This window comes from Myxocyprinus asiaticus, chromosome 43, assembly GCF_019703515.2.
Source record: "Myxocyprinus asiaticus isolate MX2 ecotype Aquarium Trade chromosome 43, UBuf_Myxa_2, whole genome shotgun sequence".
NCBI lineage: Eukaryota > Metazoa > Chordata > Actinopteri > Cypriniformes > Catostomidae > Myxocyprinus > Myxocyprinus asiaticus.
Genome location: NC_059386.1, coordinates 21,253,792 through 21,271,071, shown reverse-complemented (window position 1 = coordinate 21,271,071; position 17,280 = coordinate 21,253,792). Strand labels below are relative to the sequence as shown.

Here is a 17,280-nt window from a genome sequence, read left to right as displayed (position 1 = left end):
CAAATAATGAATGTGGACAAAAAAAAAAACGTAATTTCTACACCAATAGCATCACCAAATTGAATTGACTAAATAATGACCAAAAAAAGAATTAATTGACCAAAATAATGTTTTCAGACAGCTTTCCTCGAACACTCTCTGTCTTCCGTTGGTGCCTAATTGTGGGTACATCACTTGTTTATATAGTTGGAAGTTATTTTATTTATGCAGTTGAATTGCACATATGTTTGTGCCTTCCCACTCTCTCTCTTTCACAAAACATACACACACATTCTTCCCCTGGCCTCCCACTCTCAGTTGTGGCTGGCAGGCTGGGTGACGATGCCACCCTTGGTTGATCAGCTAAGCGCGTTTCCCTGTGGCACCATCTGTCTGTGCCAAGCTCCACCTCAGGACGCCATCTCACATCTGTCAGCCCAAGTAGCTTAGCTGACAAGTTATTTTAAAGGTAGACATGCCCTCCAGACTCACAGACACATTTACATACAATACATGCATACAGGCATAACACACACACACACACACACACACACACCTCGTACCCTCTAACCCTTGCCTGTTCTTTGGCAAGACATCACACAAGCAAGTGTGTGTGTTGCTGACATACGTCGCCTCTCTTGCTTATACAAAAGCGTTCCCTGTCTCTCTCTCTGCAAGGCTCTGCGCCATTGGTTATTCTTCACACAGATGCTATTTTAGTAGTACTGCAATAGCAAAATACTGCAGTCTCCATCTGCAAGCACTGAGACTCCTGTTGTGTGAAGTGGTATTCTGTGGGTCATAAAATATATAGGTGTCATTATTAGCAGTTTCAAGCTCAGTTCCAGAACCTAGGGAGCTGCCTCACTGGCTACTGCCTACATAGGCAGCTGCTTTCTGAGGAAGCATCCCAACTGTCAAACCTGTGTGATTTGTGACTGATTTGGAACACATTACATATGCAGCAACTTTGAGTGTCATACAGGTACTCAGCACAAACAAATCGACTTGTAATTGGTTTCTATATACCATTTCACAAAAAAACAAACAAACAAAAAAAAAAACACAAATTACAACACTGTCTGGTCCTGAAGCATTGCCGGTAGCAGCATTTTTATAACCCAGAACTGTCAAAGCAAAATGAGTAGCGCGTACATTTTGAATCTAGCTAAAACAGAACAAATAAGATGTATGCAAACACTGAGTAGACACTGAGTGTGTCTACACGAGAGAGGTGATGAAAGCGTACCGTAATTTAGATGCTTACAATTATTTTCTCAGCGGAAAGGTGGGGAGTATTTGATCGTTCCCATTATAATGCCTCATGCCTCACTGTAACCCAGATTTTTGCTTTTTTTAAAGAAAGGTAGGGACAAGTCGAAATGAACTTTTGTGGTCATCTACATATGCCACAAATGCTGTCGATTGAGCTTAACTTGTATTGAACCCAGAATATTCCTTTAACACTGCATTCAGTATAATGGGAGCGATCTATAAGGTCACTTTTAGAGCCTGTAAAGAAATACTCTGACTTAAATAGCAAGCTAGACTTTACCTATGAAACTTACAATTAGTTGGCAAAAATAACAAAATGTGTGCTATATATATCCTACAGTTGTTTGTGCTGCAAGTACTCAGCCTTCTCACTTCGCTGCTGCAGTCCATGTGTCCTTTTTTTGTTTTCCTTTTTTTTTCCCGAAAATCTAAACACTTTAATTTTCATTAGTTCCAGGCATCCAGGGAGCATCCAGCCACCAAATGACATGATCGAAATTTTTTATGTTGACATTTTATGATAATCATGCTAAAGTTGCCACTACAAGTCACTATGAATGAAGCGCCTCCGGCTGTTGATTTGAGTTTGACAACTAATCGGAAATATTCTAGGAACAAAGACGTCACTTCCCAAACTTAGAAGATCATTATGAAATTGTATATAGAGTGTAACAGACTGGTTCCAGAAGTAAAAATTCCGTTATTTAATTTTTTCCATTGGGGAATTGATTATTAACGATAACTTATAAACCTTTAGGTAAAGACCTAGCAGGAGCTCCGAGGTTGTTAATTGATGGGATATGCTTCTGCTGAAGCCATCAATCCATGTTATTTAAAAAATAATAATAATTAAATCGTGTTTAGTAGTGGAATTACTGGTGAAGAACTACACTATCCATTAACCAGTAGAGAAAGATCTACCATATTAGAGAATTGCTGCAACTAAGTGTCCCGAAACAGCCCAGCAGCGACCGCACACTCCCATGGCGCACTGTGAATGATGCAATCGAGTCGGTCTCCCTACACTCACAAACTACTTATACATTTGTGTGTATCTGAATATTTTAAAATATACTTTAAATATACTCTCACTGAGCACTTTGTTGGGAACACCTGTACACCTACTTATTCATGCAATTATCTAATCAGCCAATCGTGTGGCAGCAGTGCAATGCATAAAATCATGCAGATACAGGTCAGGAGCTTCAGTTAATGTTCACATCAACTATCAGAATGGGGGGAAAAAATTATCTGTGATTTCGACCGTGGCATGGTTGTTGGTGTCAGAGGGGCTGGTTTGAGTATTTCTGTAACTGCTGATCTCCTGGGATTTTCACACACAACAGTTTCAAGAGTTTACTCAGAATGGTGCCAAAAACAAAAACAAAAAAACATCCAGTTAGTGGCAGTTCTGTGGACGGAAACGCCTTGTTGATGAGAGAGGTCAACAGAGAATGGCCTGACTTGTTCGAGCTGACAGAAAGGCTACTGTAACCAGTGGTCGATTTGTAAAAAAAAATGCATAATACTTATGGGTCATTGACAAATAAGGTTGTCCAAGGTGTTAAAATGAGAAATCTTTTAAAAATCTAGTTTGAAACACTTGTGTCTAGTTCTCAGAAATGAAAACTTTGTGTCCAATTTGATTTCATACATTTCTGAAAAGTCTATAAAAATAGCATTTTCTTCAAAAACATTTAAAACTTTAAAATTGTCATGTGGTGTAACCATCAAGTAAAAAAATTATTATATTGCTTTCTTTGCACCTTGAATTCATGAGAGTATAAACAACTTCATCATTAATTTCCAAAAAGTTTTCAAACACAATTTTATATAAATGTTATTAATTTTTGAGTCAAAAATATCAAGTTCTCTCAGGGTTACACCACATGACTTAAACAAAATGTGACTTTTCAAAAAATGTCAAAATAAATCTCAGATGTTTTTTTTAAAACTTCACGCTCAGTCTTGATGGTCTAAAGGTGTCCGCTCTGTTTTATGGTTTTTATTGTCAACATAAGCAAAAAATGGCTACCTACATGTTGGTTACACCAAGACTTGATTTGGTGGACAAAAGCGTTTTTAAAAATGAATCATATTTTAAAACACAATTGTTTCACAGCTTAATTTTTTTAAGAAATTGCAATAAAAGAATATTCTGCACTAGTTGTGCCAACATTTCTTTTTTCAGTAATTTCAGCTTTTAATGAGACTGACTTTCTTTTTTTTTTTTTTACTGTCTCTGGACACCACATGACATTTTTTTACTTTAAGCTCCAGAAAAAATATCAATATGATTTTAAACTCAGAAATTGAAATATGCTCATCATAGAAGAGGTGTATTCAAGTAAATGGTTTGTGTGAATTGCATTTTTATGTATTTTTAATTTAATAGATCTGGACAAAAATGAGCGTCACTTTATTGACCCTTAGGCCATAATATGCACCTGTTACCCTCTGTTATTGTATTTTATGATCCATGATCCATATGAACCAAGATGACAGAAAAAGTTGGCAGTCACAGTTGTGCTCTGTAGAGTTTGACGATAGCGTGTGACTCAAATAAGCATAAAAATATAATGTAAACTAATATAAGGTAATCTATTTTTATCCATACTTTTCAGTATTGATTGAAATAACTAATTGACATAATAGACATTTCTCTCACTTCATCCAGATTTATCTTTTTCACTGATTTCAGCGCAGGATTATGGGATTCGATTTCTTCGTAAAGGATAATTGCAATGTTGCCTTAAAATTTGGCCAATGGCATCATAATTAACATGGCTATGTTTTGGAATAGACTTCGTGTCAGGAGTGCACCTTTGATGCCTTAAAATGCTGCCTCTGTAATGAGCTCACTAGGTTTTGGAACAGAGCATCGGTATTTGTGCTCTCTTCAATAATTTAGCTTCATTTCAATTTTAGAGCTTGTGGTCAAAATGAATGGGGTCTGGAGAAAGTGTCACATCTGGGAGGAAATTGCCTGCAGATGTTGGAAAGGTGTTTTAGTGAGAAGGTGGGGCGGCATGATTAGACTGGAGGTTATTAGGCCAGGCAGCATGATGACTGCTTCCTGACAGGACATACTTTAATGGAAAAGAGCGAGGGAGAGAGTGAGTAAGAGTCGCTCGGCTGGTGAAGGAGACATTGTTGGCCCTCCTGGCTGTCCCACTTCCCTCCTCATTTGTTCCTTTTCTCCCTCATGCTGCCATTCTGACAGCTGGACGTCACGTAGATGCTGTGTGAATTAGTCCCTGAATGTCATCAGTCCAGATCCCTGCGCTCTTAATGGCCTAGCCCAGTCAAAGGTGTCGAGATACATTTCCTTCTCCTCACTGCTGCGGCTGACAGCAAAGCTGCTGTTTTTTTTTTTGTTTTTTTTTTTGTTTTCTGTGGTGAGGTTACATTTCAGGAGGATTTGATATGAAAGGCCTGTGGAAAACACAGAGACAGGGTCACGGGGGCAGATGATTAGCAGTGACTATGTCACCCACCTAAAGTCTGCCATCTTTAGGCACTGTCAGGTTTTGTTTTAGTAGAAAACGTGAGCTTGATGTTTCTATAGCACTGATTACGTAAATACTGTATAATAAGTCAGTGGCTCCAGTAATGTTGTCATCTAGATCAATGTTAATGGTTTTCATCTGTGTTTGATGTGTGATGTGTTTGCATCAGTTGGATGAGATGGATCATATTTTACCTGTATCCTTATAAAATATGAAATCCCTTAATATTCAGTGCTTCCAAAACATAAGCTTACTTAAAACTTGCTTAATTTAAGGTATTTCTGTTTAGATTTCGGATCCATTAATGTTTTTTTTTTTTTTTTAGATAGATATTTATGCTAGTGTCAGGAATGATTTTTTGTGAAGAAGTCATTTTACACTCAAGTTAATTTGTCTTGTTTTAAGGATGTTTCAATATTTTAACTGAGGAACAAGACAAAGATACTGATTAAAGGGATATTCCAGGTTTAATACAAGTTAAGTTCAATCAACAGCATTTGTGGCATAATGTTGTTTACCACAAAACATTTTTTGACTTGTCCCTCATTTTCTTAAAAAGAAAAAAAAAGGCAATTACGTACAGTGGATTTTAATGGGGCTAATCCGTAAACATTCAGATACTCACTGTTTCAAAAGTACAGCCAGATTACGTAAACTATAGGCATGTTCAAATTAATTTAGTGTGATAAAATGGCTTACTAACCTTTTCTGGGTAAAGTTAGATCCTATTTTACAACTTCGCTGCCATGGCGACGTAACACTGTAAACCGACCATAAAAACAATGATTTAAACAACTTTACCGCTCAAATAATACACAAGTTTGAACAGAAGAATTAAAGGAATAGTTTACCCAAAAATGAAAAATCTCTCATCATTTACTCAACCTTATGCCATCCCGGATGTGTTTGACTTTCTTTCTTCAGCAGAACACAAATGAAGATATTTTTATTTTATTTATTTTTTTCCTCCCCAATTTGGAATGCCTAATTCCCAATGCGCTCTTAAGTCTTCATGGTGGCGTAGTGACTCGCCTCAATCTGGGTGGCGGAGGAGGAATCTCAGTTGCCTCAGCTTCTGAGACCATCAACCCACGCATCTTATCACGTGGCTTGTTGAGCGCGTTACCGCAGAGACAAAAATCACATATGTCCGCATAAAAGTAATCCAAGACTCCAGTGGTTAAATCAATGTCTTCAGAAGTGATATGATTGGTGTGGGTGAGAGACAGATTCATATTTTAGTCAATTTTTACTATATATTCTTCTCCCTGCTCAGTTGATCTCCACTTTAACTTTAACTTTCTTATTCTTCTTCTTGTGTTTTTGGTGTTTCACATTCTTCATGCATACACCCCCTACTGGGCAGACAGAAGACTTTTGAGCAAAAATGGACTTGATTTTTATTATTAATTATTTATCTGTTTCTCAACCACACCTGTCATATCGCTTCTGAAGATATGGATTTAACCACTAGAGTCGTATGAATAACTTTTATGCTGCCTTTATGTGCTTTTTGCAGCATACAAATTTTGGTACACATTCACTTGCATTGTATGGACCTACAGAGCTGAAATATTCTTCTATTATCTTCTATCTTAATTTGTGTTCAGCAGAAGAAAGAAAGTCATACACATCTGGGATGGGATGAGAGTGAGTAAATGAGAGAATTTTCATTTTTGGGTGAACTATTCCTTTAATGCAAGTGCTTTTATAAAATTAAAAGCTTCACATTTCTGCCCTTTAAACCCTTCAAAAATTGGCCCTTCCATTGTAAGTGCCTCACTGTAACCTTGATTTTTGCCTATTTTAAGAAAGGAGGGATGTCCACATTATGCCACACATGATGTCAATTACGCTTAACTTGTATTAAAGCCTGAATATCCTTTAGAGGTGATGTAACTTTTTTTGAATGCCAAAATATGCTCTACTATCCCAGTTTATTGTTCATTGACAACTATAAGTAGGCCATTCATAGGTTTACCTTCCCCAAAAGTATAAACACTGAGCCTCCGACGCACTATCAAAACATTGATGTTAATATTTTGAGCTGCCCTCTCAGCTCCACCCATCCCTTTCTAGCTCAACCTATAGCGTGAGTTCGGGGTGTGGATACTTGTTCAGCCGGGGAAATATGAACAACCATGGCAGATGTGTATAGACAGTCTAAAAGACACAGAGACAGAGTAAAACCAGAGTGAACACTGGTGTCGTATTTACAAGGTGGAGGACACATACACACTCCACCATTGATGAGATCGCTCTGGCAAACAGGAGCGCCAATAACAAGATCGCCACGCAAGTCACTAATACATCACCACGTCCCCCGATCTCGCCTAGGGTGCCAAAATGGTCAGAAACAGCACTGTTGTTATGCTTAGTTACCAGAAGAACCATCTTCTTCTGCCACGCTTTCTGTCCAATGTGTATATGTTATAGTGGTCTTGTTCATTACGATGTTAAATGTTTATCATCTATTTATTATTTAGTATGGCATATTTGGGAATATATATATATATGGAATCAGAGAGTACGAAAGGACTTGATGAGTCTAAGGGGTGTTGGCAAATATTGTTTGAAAACATACTTTATTTTTGTTATTCCGTTTGGTGCCACTAGTAGTGCAGAAATTACATACTTCACCATTAAATAATAGTTGTTGTTTTTTTCTGTGAAGAATAAGATAAAGTGCATATATGATCAGGTTTATTATGCAGTGTATGTAAGACTTGTTATAAAGTCGCTTAAGTACACATTGATTCTCAATAGCTGGCTCTGTGTGACACTGATATAGCTCACTTTCGGTGATAGACTGGAAAAAGGAAGCAATTCCAAGCTTGCAGCACAATGCTTCAGAGGAAAATTTCCTTCTCTCTGTGGCCCGGTACTCAGAGCCTCACTCTCAGCAGACATCACAAGGCACGCCGCCATTTTCTTCCTCAAAGCGACTGACTCTTAGCCCAACACTGGATGGGTCTGCTTTCACTTGCTCTCTTTCTCTTTCCTTTTCGCTTTCATCTTTCCTTTTTTATCCATCTCCCCCCTCCGCACACACACAAACGTGCCTCCTCCTTTCTGCTGAATAGAGAGTGGGAGCTTCAGGCCTTGATTTGCCAACACATTTCCAATGATTAAAACGTAATTAGCGCTAGCGAGCGCCTCCTCCCTGGCTAATTTCACTGCACGCTGTGACAGGCAGGCGGCCGGCGGCGGCGCCGTGGCCCCAGTGGCAGATGGAGATGCAGGCAGCAGGAGGGGAAAAACCATTTTGCCGCGCCATGGTTTGCATCAGAAAACCATCAGGACGCACAGCTTTTTCTGTAGGAGGTAGGAGGAGAGTGATAGAATAAGGGAGGAGGAGGAGAGATGGGTCACACAGCTCTCCGTGGAAGCACATCAAATTGGCACTGTCAGAAGTGACCCTGGCTATGGTTGCCATTCTTCAAGCTGTCCCCCACCACCACCCACCATTGCCCACAGGCAGAGCATGAGAGCGACTGGCAGAGGGTGAAAATAGCAGAGGGAAGAGGGAGAGAAGGAGGGAGAGGAAACATACCAGCCTATCCTCAACCTTCAGTCCCCCCGCTGCCTCTGTAATCAAGCACAGATCAGTCTCAATTAATTTCAGCGCTCATTGACAGTGCCAATTACAACACAATGGCAAATAGACCATGAAATGGAACGTTGAATACTTTGCGTCCTAACTTGACATTTGACTGCGGTTTTGCATCAATGACTTCTAAATCAGAACAGATCTGTCTGTGTGTCTTCAGACACGCTGTTTTCGAACATATTTTTGAAGCATATTGTTTTAGCGTTTGCTGTGTTTGGCTCGTAGTTGGGCTGAATTTGAATCTTGCATTTTTCATTGTGTTGGCCCTGCACCAGCGTGTGTTTTGAGTGGCGTGCACGCATTCAGGTTTGATATGGGCTCTGAGGTTTCCATTCAAGGAACCTGGTTAAGCTCGGAGCCTTGGACAATGGCAAAACGTAACTATACAAGCTCAAAAAAATGATTGCTTTCACCCCTTTATTATCTACTGATGTTACCCTCTGTTATGAGACTGTTGGGAGTAATTTTAGACGAACTTGAAACAAAAAAGATGTTTTTATTTGTGGCTGTTTCTGATTGTGTGGGTTTGAGTGGTTAGAAAGCTCAGTTCAAATGATATTGAAAACTAGTCAGACTTACATTCCACTTAAAGGATTATTTCGGGTTCAGTGCAAGTTAAGCTCAATCAAAAGCATTTTTGCCATAATGTTGATTACCACTAAACTTAATTTCGACTCACCCCTCCATAAACAAAATTTGAATAAAATAAACAAATAAAAAACTGGGTTACAGTGAGGCACTTACAACGGCAGTATATGCATTGTAAGGGGTTTAATTCTTTATGCTCTGAAGGGTTTTTTAAAGATTTCCTGTTTCAGTGGCATACCCAAACTTAAAGGCTTATAACTCGACAAAAAAACAAGGAGGGTCAAGTGTTTGGTATCATTGTAAAGACTTTCTTTAAAAGAAAACAAAATAAAACTTAATGATATACTGTAGATTATGATACATTCTGAGACTATCAGCCAAAGAAACTGCTGAAAAATTACACAAAAAATTTGGCAAAATGTTACTTTATTTCTTATTTTTCTGATTTGATATTATATATCTTTGGGTGTAAATAAGGTGGCTTCGAAAAACTTATTTTATTTTGTTCCCAATCATGTCAACTATATCTGTATCAAACACAACAATGACTAAAGGTTGGCATAGCATGCAGACATGATTTTAGCAATGAGATTTCACAGAATGAGTGCCTTTTTACTTAATGAGTCTTCATCGAGTCTGTGTCATTTACATGGCGCCATCTCCTGGCGGCCATATGTTGCATTGTGCTTCGTGTGGATTATCTAATGATCTATGCATCCGATTACCTTGTGTGTGGGCTCATTTGAAAGATAATCACCTCCTCTAAATAATGGTATGTGATATTTGATGTTCTGTTTATCCTGAAGTTATAAGTGAATATGTGGCATATACGCAACACCAACATAACTTTTAAAGGCATATACTTAGCTATTACTCACTATATTTTTGTCTGTGAGTAAAACAAATAGGCTGGTATTCTACTCTTTAAGAGCTTTTCAACAACATATGACACGTGACTATTTGATGAGTTTGTTTTTACTGATTGCAATAATGTGTACAGTGCAAAGTTTTTAATAAAATATCAAAATGGAACACTTCTGATTTGTCAGCAAATTTCAAAGCACTTGTTCAGTTTTGGTCATAATGCCTGCATGCATTGGAAAGTAGAGCTTCTAAGCTTTCAAACGATACCTATTTTGTGATGGTCAAGACTGTATTTTTTATTTATTTTTTCCTGCAGACTTCACAAAAATGTGAAGGTTATAATTTTATAAAGGCACTTACAATAATTCTTCTGTTAAAACTTTTTTTATTTGAGCGTTAAAGTTGTTTACATCGTTTTTGCGCTGGAGTATTGTTCAAGTCAGATGAAGTTATTTGTCACTGATGTTCCGTTGTCATGGCAACAAAGTTGTCAAATTGGATATAAATTTACATTGAAAAGATAGAAAAAAAACAAAAGTCATTTTATCACACTGAAGTCATGTAAACACGCATATTCTAATTCTTGTTTCTATGCTTTTGAAACAGCGAGTATTTTAACGTTTACAGATTGGCCTCATTCACTTCCATTGTATTCAATTGAACCCAAAATATTCCTCCTGTAAGCAGTAACAGACTTTTAACCCTATGAAAATGTTTGATGAGTACAATTTTCTCTCCTGTTTTGATGCCTTTCTTACTGAATCTGGAAGTCGGGAATATATTGAAGGGCTAGTCCCTTTTTTATATACCCATTAGTTTTTGTTACAGTCTGGCTGCTGGTATGTTTTTTGACTGTGTGAACGCAGGACACTTCTAGCTACTTAAGATCGATTTTGTGCATCGTTGCGTTCCAAAATGTGTCATACCTCACTTAACGTAAGTACGTGTTGCATTCTTAATGTTGTCGCCTGGGGGGGTGCTATAGCCTGAATTAGTGTGAACTGTCCACATTTACGTTGAGTTTTAACTTTCAAGTCAACTACAGTAATGTCAGAGCAACAGTTTGATGAAATATTAATGAGCAAGTAAGTTAAAGTCAATCTATATATATATAACAACTTTCCTGAATAATTACACATAAGGTTTTATGGCACAAACTTTTGAAGGTAACTCTATCGCCCCCTTGAATACTCTGATTTGTTACCACCAAAGTAAAACAATAACGTGTGGTGGTATGTTCAACCGGACCGCGTGTTGGCAGTTTCTGGCCTTAGGAGTACACTAGTGTGTTGATGATCTCAAAGCTAATAGACATTGACTTAAAGCCACACAACTCTTTATTTTGATATTTTGATTTCTATATGTGCATAGCTCGATATTCCTCCCATGCTGCACTGTTGAAGAACAGACTGCATTAACACAGCAGGGGGAGACAGGATCAGTTACACTATTGGTTTCATTCTGAGGCTTAAACAGTTCCTCAACTCTTCCATCTTTCTGAAGCTGAGGAGTGTGCCTAGTCGAGGAGTGTTAACTAAAGCAGATGGCTCTACTGTTCCACTGAGGCCATTGGCTGTTTTTAATAAGCTCAACATGCTATATTGATCAGCAGCCAAGATCAACTGGCGAAGTGTTTGGCTTTGAAATTAGAGCTGCACCAGAAAATGCAGATAATGCTGAGATGAATTTTCAAGTTAATCCATTCAATATTAGTGTATTACCAGTGTTTTGGAGGAATTAAATATGTTGGGCTGACCATCATCATTTTTCTAATCTCTTTGACTCTAGGATCTTTACACTTGTCAGCATCATTTACTGTTGTTTTGTTCAATCATTTTGAATGGCAGTTTGCTACTTTATTTTGATAGTTGACAGACTATGATAAACAAAGCAGTATTACAGATAGCTGGAGAATAGTGTTTTAAGTTTTGTGACTTTTAGTTCATATCTTATAGCTTTTAAACAATCTATATGCTAGGTTCTCCTAAATGTACACTACATTTTACCTTCAGATTTAAAAATCACCTTTTCAGAATGATTACAATTTACAATCTTTCTCTTCCGGGAAACACACCAAAAATATTGATGACTCATTCTGCACTACAGATATTTTGTCTAATCAGATGCTCTCTAGAATGAAAATGTCGCTCCCGGCAATATCTCCTGTAGTCGACTAGCAAGTAGATAACATTTAATATATATATATATATATATATATATATATATATACCTGTATATATATATATATATATATATATATATATATATATATACACTACCGGTCAAAAGTTTTGAAACACTTGACTGAAATGTTTCTCATGATCTTAAATATCTTTTGATCTGAAGGCGTATGCTTAAATGTTTGAAATTAGTTTTGTAGACAAAAATATAATTGTGCCAACATATTAATTTATTTCATTATAAAACTAAAATGTAATTAAAAAAAAAGTTTTTGAAATGGATGACTTGGACCAAATAATAAAGAAAAGCAGCCAATAAGTGCCCAACATAGATGGGAACTGCTTCAATACTGTTTAAAAAGCATCCCAGGGTGATACCTCAAGAAGTTGGTTGAGAAAATGTCAAGAGTACATGTCTGCAAATTCTAGGCAAAGGGTGACTACTTTGAAGATGCTAAAATATAACACAGTTTCAATTTATTTTGGATTTTGTTTAGTCACAACATAATTCCCATAGTTCCATTTATGTTATTCCATAGTTTTGATGACTTTACTATTATTCTAAAATGTGAAAAAAAAAAAAAGACACACACAAAAAAAGAATTATAATAAAGAATGAGTAAGTGTTTCAAAACTTTTGGCCGGTAGTATATATATATTATAAAACTGCGCTCATCAAGCAATTTCATGGGGTCTTTAAATCAGTGATGCACATTAATATGCTTTTTAATTCTACCTTTTTTATAGATAGAAAAGTTGAGAGAGGACAGGAAATTATGGGGAGAAGAGGGGAGAACAAGATCGGGAAATAACAGATCTGATTCTGTAGCTCCCACATAAGCACCAAGACTCAACATGTTGCATCACATGATCTAACTACTATGCCACAGCTCTGATGCTTGTATATACTTCAAATCATGATATAAAACAGATCTTCCTCATCCGTAGGTTATTTGTTTGATGTGTTGTCCATATAAAGATTGTTGCTTCTCTCTGTCAAGGACAAACAAGCTGCCTGCCCTTACCTGTCAGATCTGATCTTACTTTTTCTGTTACTTTTACTTTGCCCACTATAAATGTATTTCCATTCACCTACACCTCACTCTCTCCTCATCCCAATATTTTTGCCCGCCCTTCTCTCTGCGCCAGAGAGAATATTTGCATACCTCTATTCTTGGAAAGAAGGCGCAAGAAGAAAAAAAAGAAGAAAGAATAATGACAGCAATTTCTTTCCTTTCTCTACTCGCTGGTTTGCAAGAGAGTGTCGTTTAGTGGCACCTGTGTTAGCGACAGGTGCACGGATGAGAAGCGAAAGAGAGCAGTTGATTAAATCATCAAGTTGCGGCGCAGAAAGTCAATTCTGCTCACCGTCTACAATGATATCCTTTTATCCTGATGTAATGAGCTATGGCACTTTTGCATCGGGTAATGCGATGAGTTCTATTAGCGCATTCCATTTGCTTCACAAGCAACGGCGAGTCATTTAGTTCCTCTCATATCTCCACAGTCAAAGCAATAGGCTGCACAGCGCCGGGCGCAGAGAGCAGTGACACGCCGATGGAGATGCCAGCAAAGTTTTTTATGGATCACAACACACTGGAAAAAAAAAATACATTTTGCGCATTATTTTAACTCTTCACGAGCTCTGGCTGTGCCAAATGAGGGGGAGCCCAAGGACTTTAGGAGGGGTTCATGCAGTTATACATGTTAAATCGACCATTAGGGTCCAGTACATATAAGGGTGGGGGAAGAGCGTGTCATGTTTTGAGCGTTTGCTTACTGAGAGCTTTAACAGTCATGATATGATATGATATATATGATACAGGATGATATGAGATATGATGCGTTATATGATAGGATACGATACAATATATGATATGATACCATGCCATATGATATGTGATATGATATAATATCATATGATATCATATGATAGGATAGTATACAGTATGATATATGATATAATATGATATGATAAATATGAAACAGTATGATATGAGACATATGATGTGATAAAATACGATATGATATATTTATAGGATTGAAAAAAAGAGAGTATAACTGCACAACTCAAAAAATAGGCTCTTTTATTTTTCTTATTAACATTTCGGCAGTCAGCCTTTTTCAGGGTATACCTTGAAGGTACTAATTATTTGTGACGGGGTACTGTGTATTTTTATTGTATACAGTGTATCTTATTTTGTGTATATTATATACTGTATATTGATTATTATTAGGAGTTTATTGTAGATTGTCATGACTGCTATGTTGCTTGGAACGGCACCCAAGACTGTTGCACTTGTGTATATGGTTGAGTGACAATAAAGGGATTTGATTTGAATTATTCTGCTTATACCTTGGTTACCACACCTTAAGACATTGTTTAGTGTTTTATCTCAAGACATTTTTTGGTTTTCGCCCCTAAAACGCTCTTGTGAGTGGAACTACTTTCTTCTGCCATGGATTCAGCATCTTGCTTTGATACAGCTGAAACTTCTGTTGCTAGTTCAAAAACATCACTTTAGAACTAGCAACGGAGGATTGCGAGGCTTGCGCTGCTTTCCCGGAGCACTTACTGGAGTAATAAGTTTGTGTGTGTGGGCGGGTTTGGGTGGTTTACGAGGAAATTTTTGTAGGTAACAAACTGGTCATTACAAGGGTATTATGCTATAAATGTGGTTTATGAGGACATTTCTAGTGTCCCCATAATTCAAATCGCTTAAAAAACATACTAAACGATGTTTTATTGAAAATGTAAAAATGCAGACATTTTTTGTGAGGGTTAGGTTTAGGGGTAGGGTTGGGGGATAGAATATACAGTTCGTACAGTATAAAAATCATTATGTCTATGGAGAGTCCTCATAAGGATAGCTGCACCAACATGAGAGTGTGTGTGTGTGTCTGTGTATGTGTTTTTGAGTGATCAAAAGAGAGATCGCTTCTGGGATTACCTTTTTTGTTGCAGCTCTCTTCAGAAGTAACATCGCTTAAAATTCACCAAGATGTAAGTTTAAGCACTTCTCAGCAGCAGCGAGAGTCGGCATATTTTGTATATAGCTTCTCCGATGTAAAACTTAACAACTGTTTTCAATCCCACTGAGATGCAGGTGTGCGCTAACATGATGGCTGTTTTTGCTCGCGAGTAAGTGTGTGCGTAAAGCGTATAATGTATGTGTGTTCAGGTGTGTGTGTGTGTGTGTGTGTGAGAGCTTAAGTTGGGGGAAAGAAGCACAAGGGTGTTTCCCACCGATATTACAGATAATATAGAAACTGTTGTATTGATCGTGTGTGATCTAGCTTTGATACAGCTCAAGCCTTCATTGCTAGTTCGAAAACGTCACTTTAGAACCAGCAACAGAGGATTGCGATGCTTTACTGGAGCACTTACTAAAGTAACAATGTATTTGTGTTGGTGCGTTTGTGTGTGTGTGCCTGCGAGCGAGTGAGAGAGAAACGGAGAGAGATCACATGTGAGAATTACATGTTTGCTGCAGCTCTCATCAGAAGTAACATCGCTTCAAATTGCCGTAAGTTTAATGTTAGTTTAAGCACACTTCTCTGTAGCAGCGTGGTCGTGTCACCATTCTTGTATATACCTTTTCCATTGTTAAATAACTGTTTACAGCCACACTGAGATGCAGGGGTGCGCTGACATGCCGGCTCTGATTGTTGCTTGTGAGTCGCGAATATGTGTGTGTTCATCTGTGTGTGCTGTGTGTGTGTGTGTGTGTGTGTGTGTGTGTGTGTGTGTGAGAGAGAGAGAGAGAGAGAGAGAGAGAGAGAGAGAGAGCGAGCGAGAGCGAGAGCGAGCGAGCGAGGGGGAACGCGAGGGTTCTTTCCACAGATATAAAATGATATATTGGACAGATAACATAGAAACTATTGTATTGATCAAGTTGCGGGGTGCGGCTCTGTTTGTTGGTCAGTGTTGTGTGTGTGTGTGGGTATGTGTGTGTGTGTGTGTGTGAGCGCAAGCATGCATGTATGTGTCAGTGTTGTTGTGAGTGCGAGCGAAAGAGAGATAGAGAGAGGGAGCACAAGGGTGCTTTTCAACAGAAATTGAAATAAATTCAGGATATTATAGACATTGTTTTTCATTCTTATCCGATGTACTTAACCACTGTCTTTGTTTTAATTTGTTATTTTGCTGTGGTCGTCTGTATGGCTCTTTTGAAATAACTGAAATAATTTGGCGAAGTGATATGGAACCGTTATGTGGTCAGTGTGTGCGCATGCGTGCATGCACGCGTGCATGTGTATGAGCGTGTGTAAGTGTGGGTGAGACGAGGAGTGCGAGGGTGCTTTCAATCGAAACTGAAATAAATGTAAGATATTACAGACATTGTTTGACGTTCTTAACTGATTTACTTTAACCATTTTCTTGGTTTATATGGTTATTTTGTTTGTGTGTGTGTGTGTGTGTGTGTGTGTGTGTGTGTGTGTGTGTGTGTGTGTGTTGTGTGTGTGTGTGTGTGTGTGTGTGTGTTTGTGTGTGTGTTGGTGAGACGAGAGAGAGAAAGAGAGGGAGACCAAGGATGCTTTTCAATTAAAATTGAAATAAATTTAGGATATTATAGACATTGTCATTCTTATCTGATGTACTTAACCAATGTCTTTGTTTTAATTGGTTATTTTGTTGTGGTAGCTTATAGGGATTTTTTAAATAATTTGGCAAAGTGATATGGAACCGTTATGCGGTCAAGACCTGGAACTACTTCAATGCCGTGCGTTTACTTGAAAAATAATTGCACACCTTAGAATGTCTGTCAACCAATCAGAATCAAGCATTAAACAGACCCTTGGTATAAGATAAATGACATATGATGTGATACGATATGTTAATATTATATGATACGATATTATATATGATATGATTTGTTGGAGAAAAAAGGACATAAAACAGTAAAGCTAATATTATAAAATGGATCTTTTCATGTATATAAATTCTGATTGGATGAGCCACATCCAAATCTGTATGTTTGCAATACCCCATGTTTTTGTTGCTTTCTCATGTAAATAACACAAAGTAGTCCAGCCAACTGATAGCCGTATAGATATATCTTCCGCGGAATAAACAATATAACAAAATCTCTACCGTCAATTTTCCACCGTTGCATGGTAGCATCACACCGACCAGCCCCAATATGATTGTGTTTTGTTGCGTTCTTACATTAATACATAAACAGTGCTGGCACAGGAGCAATAGGTTATTAACTTATTGTGTGTATTTGCTTCCTGTGTGTATGACTGTGTTTATTGGTTATGTATATTACAT

The 17,280-nt window shown here is 37.7% G+C and overlaps 1 protein-coding gene across 5 annotated transcripts in view; it reads left to right on the top strand.

The window, feature by feature from the left end:
* The window catches only part of auts2a (activator of transcription and developmental regulator AUTS2 a), a 530,438-nt gene that overhangs the window by 333,665 nt on the left and 179,493 nt on the right, over positions 1–17,280 (top strand). The window lies entirely within an intron of this gene.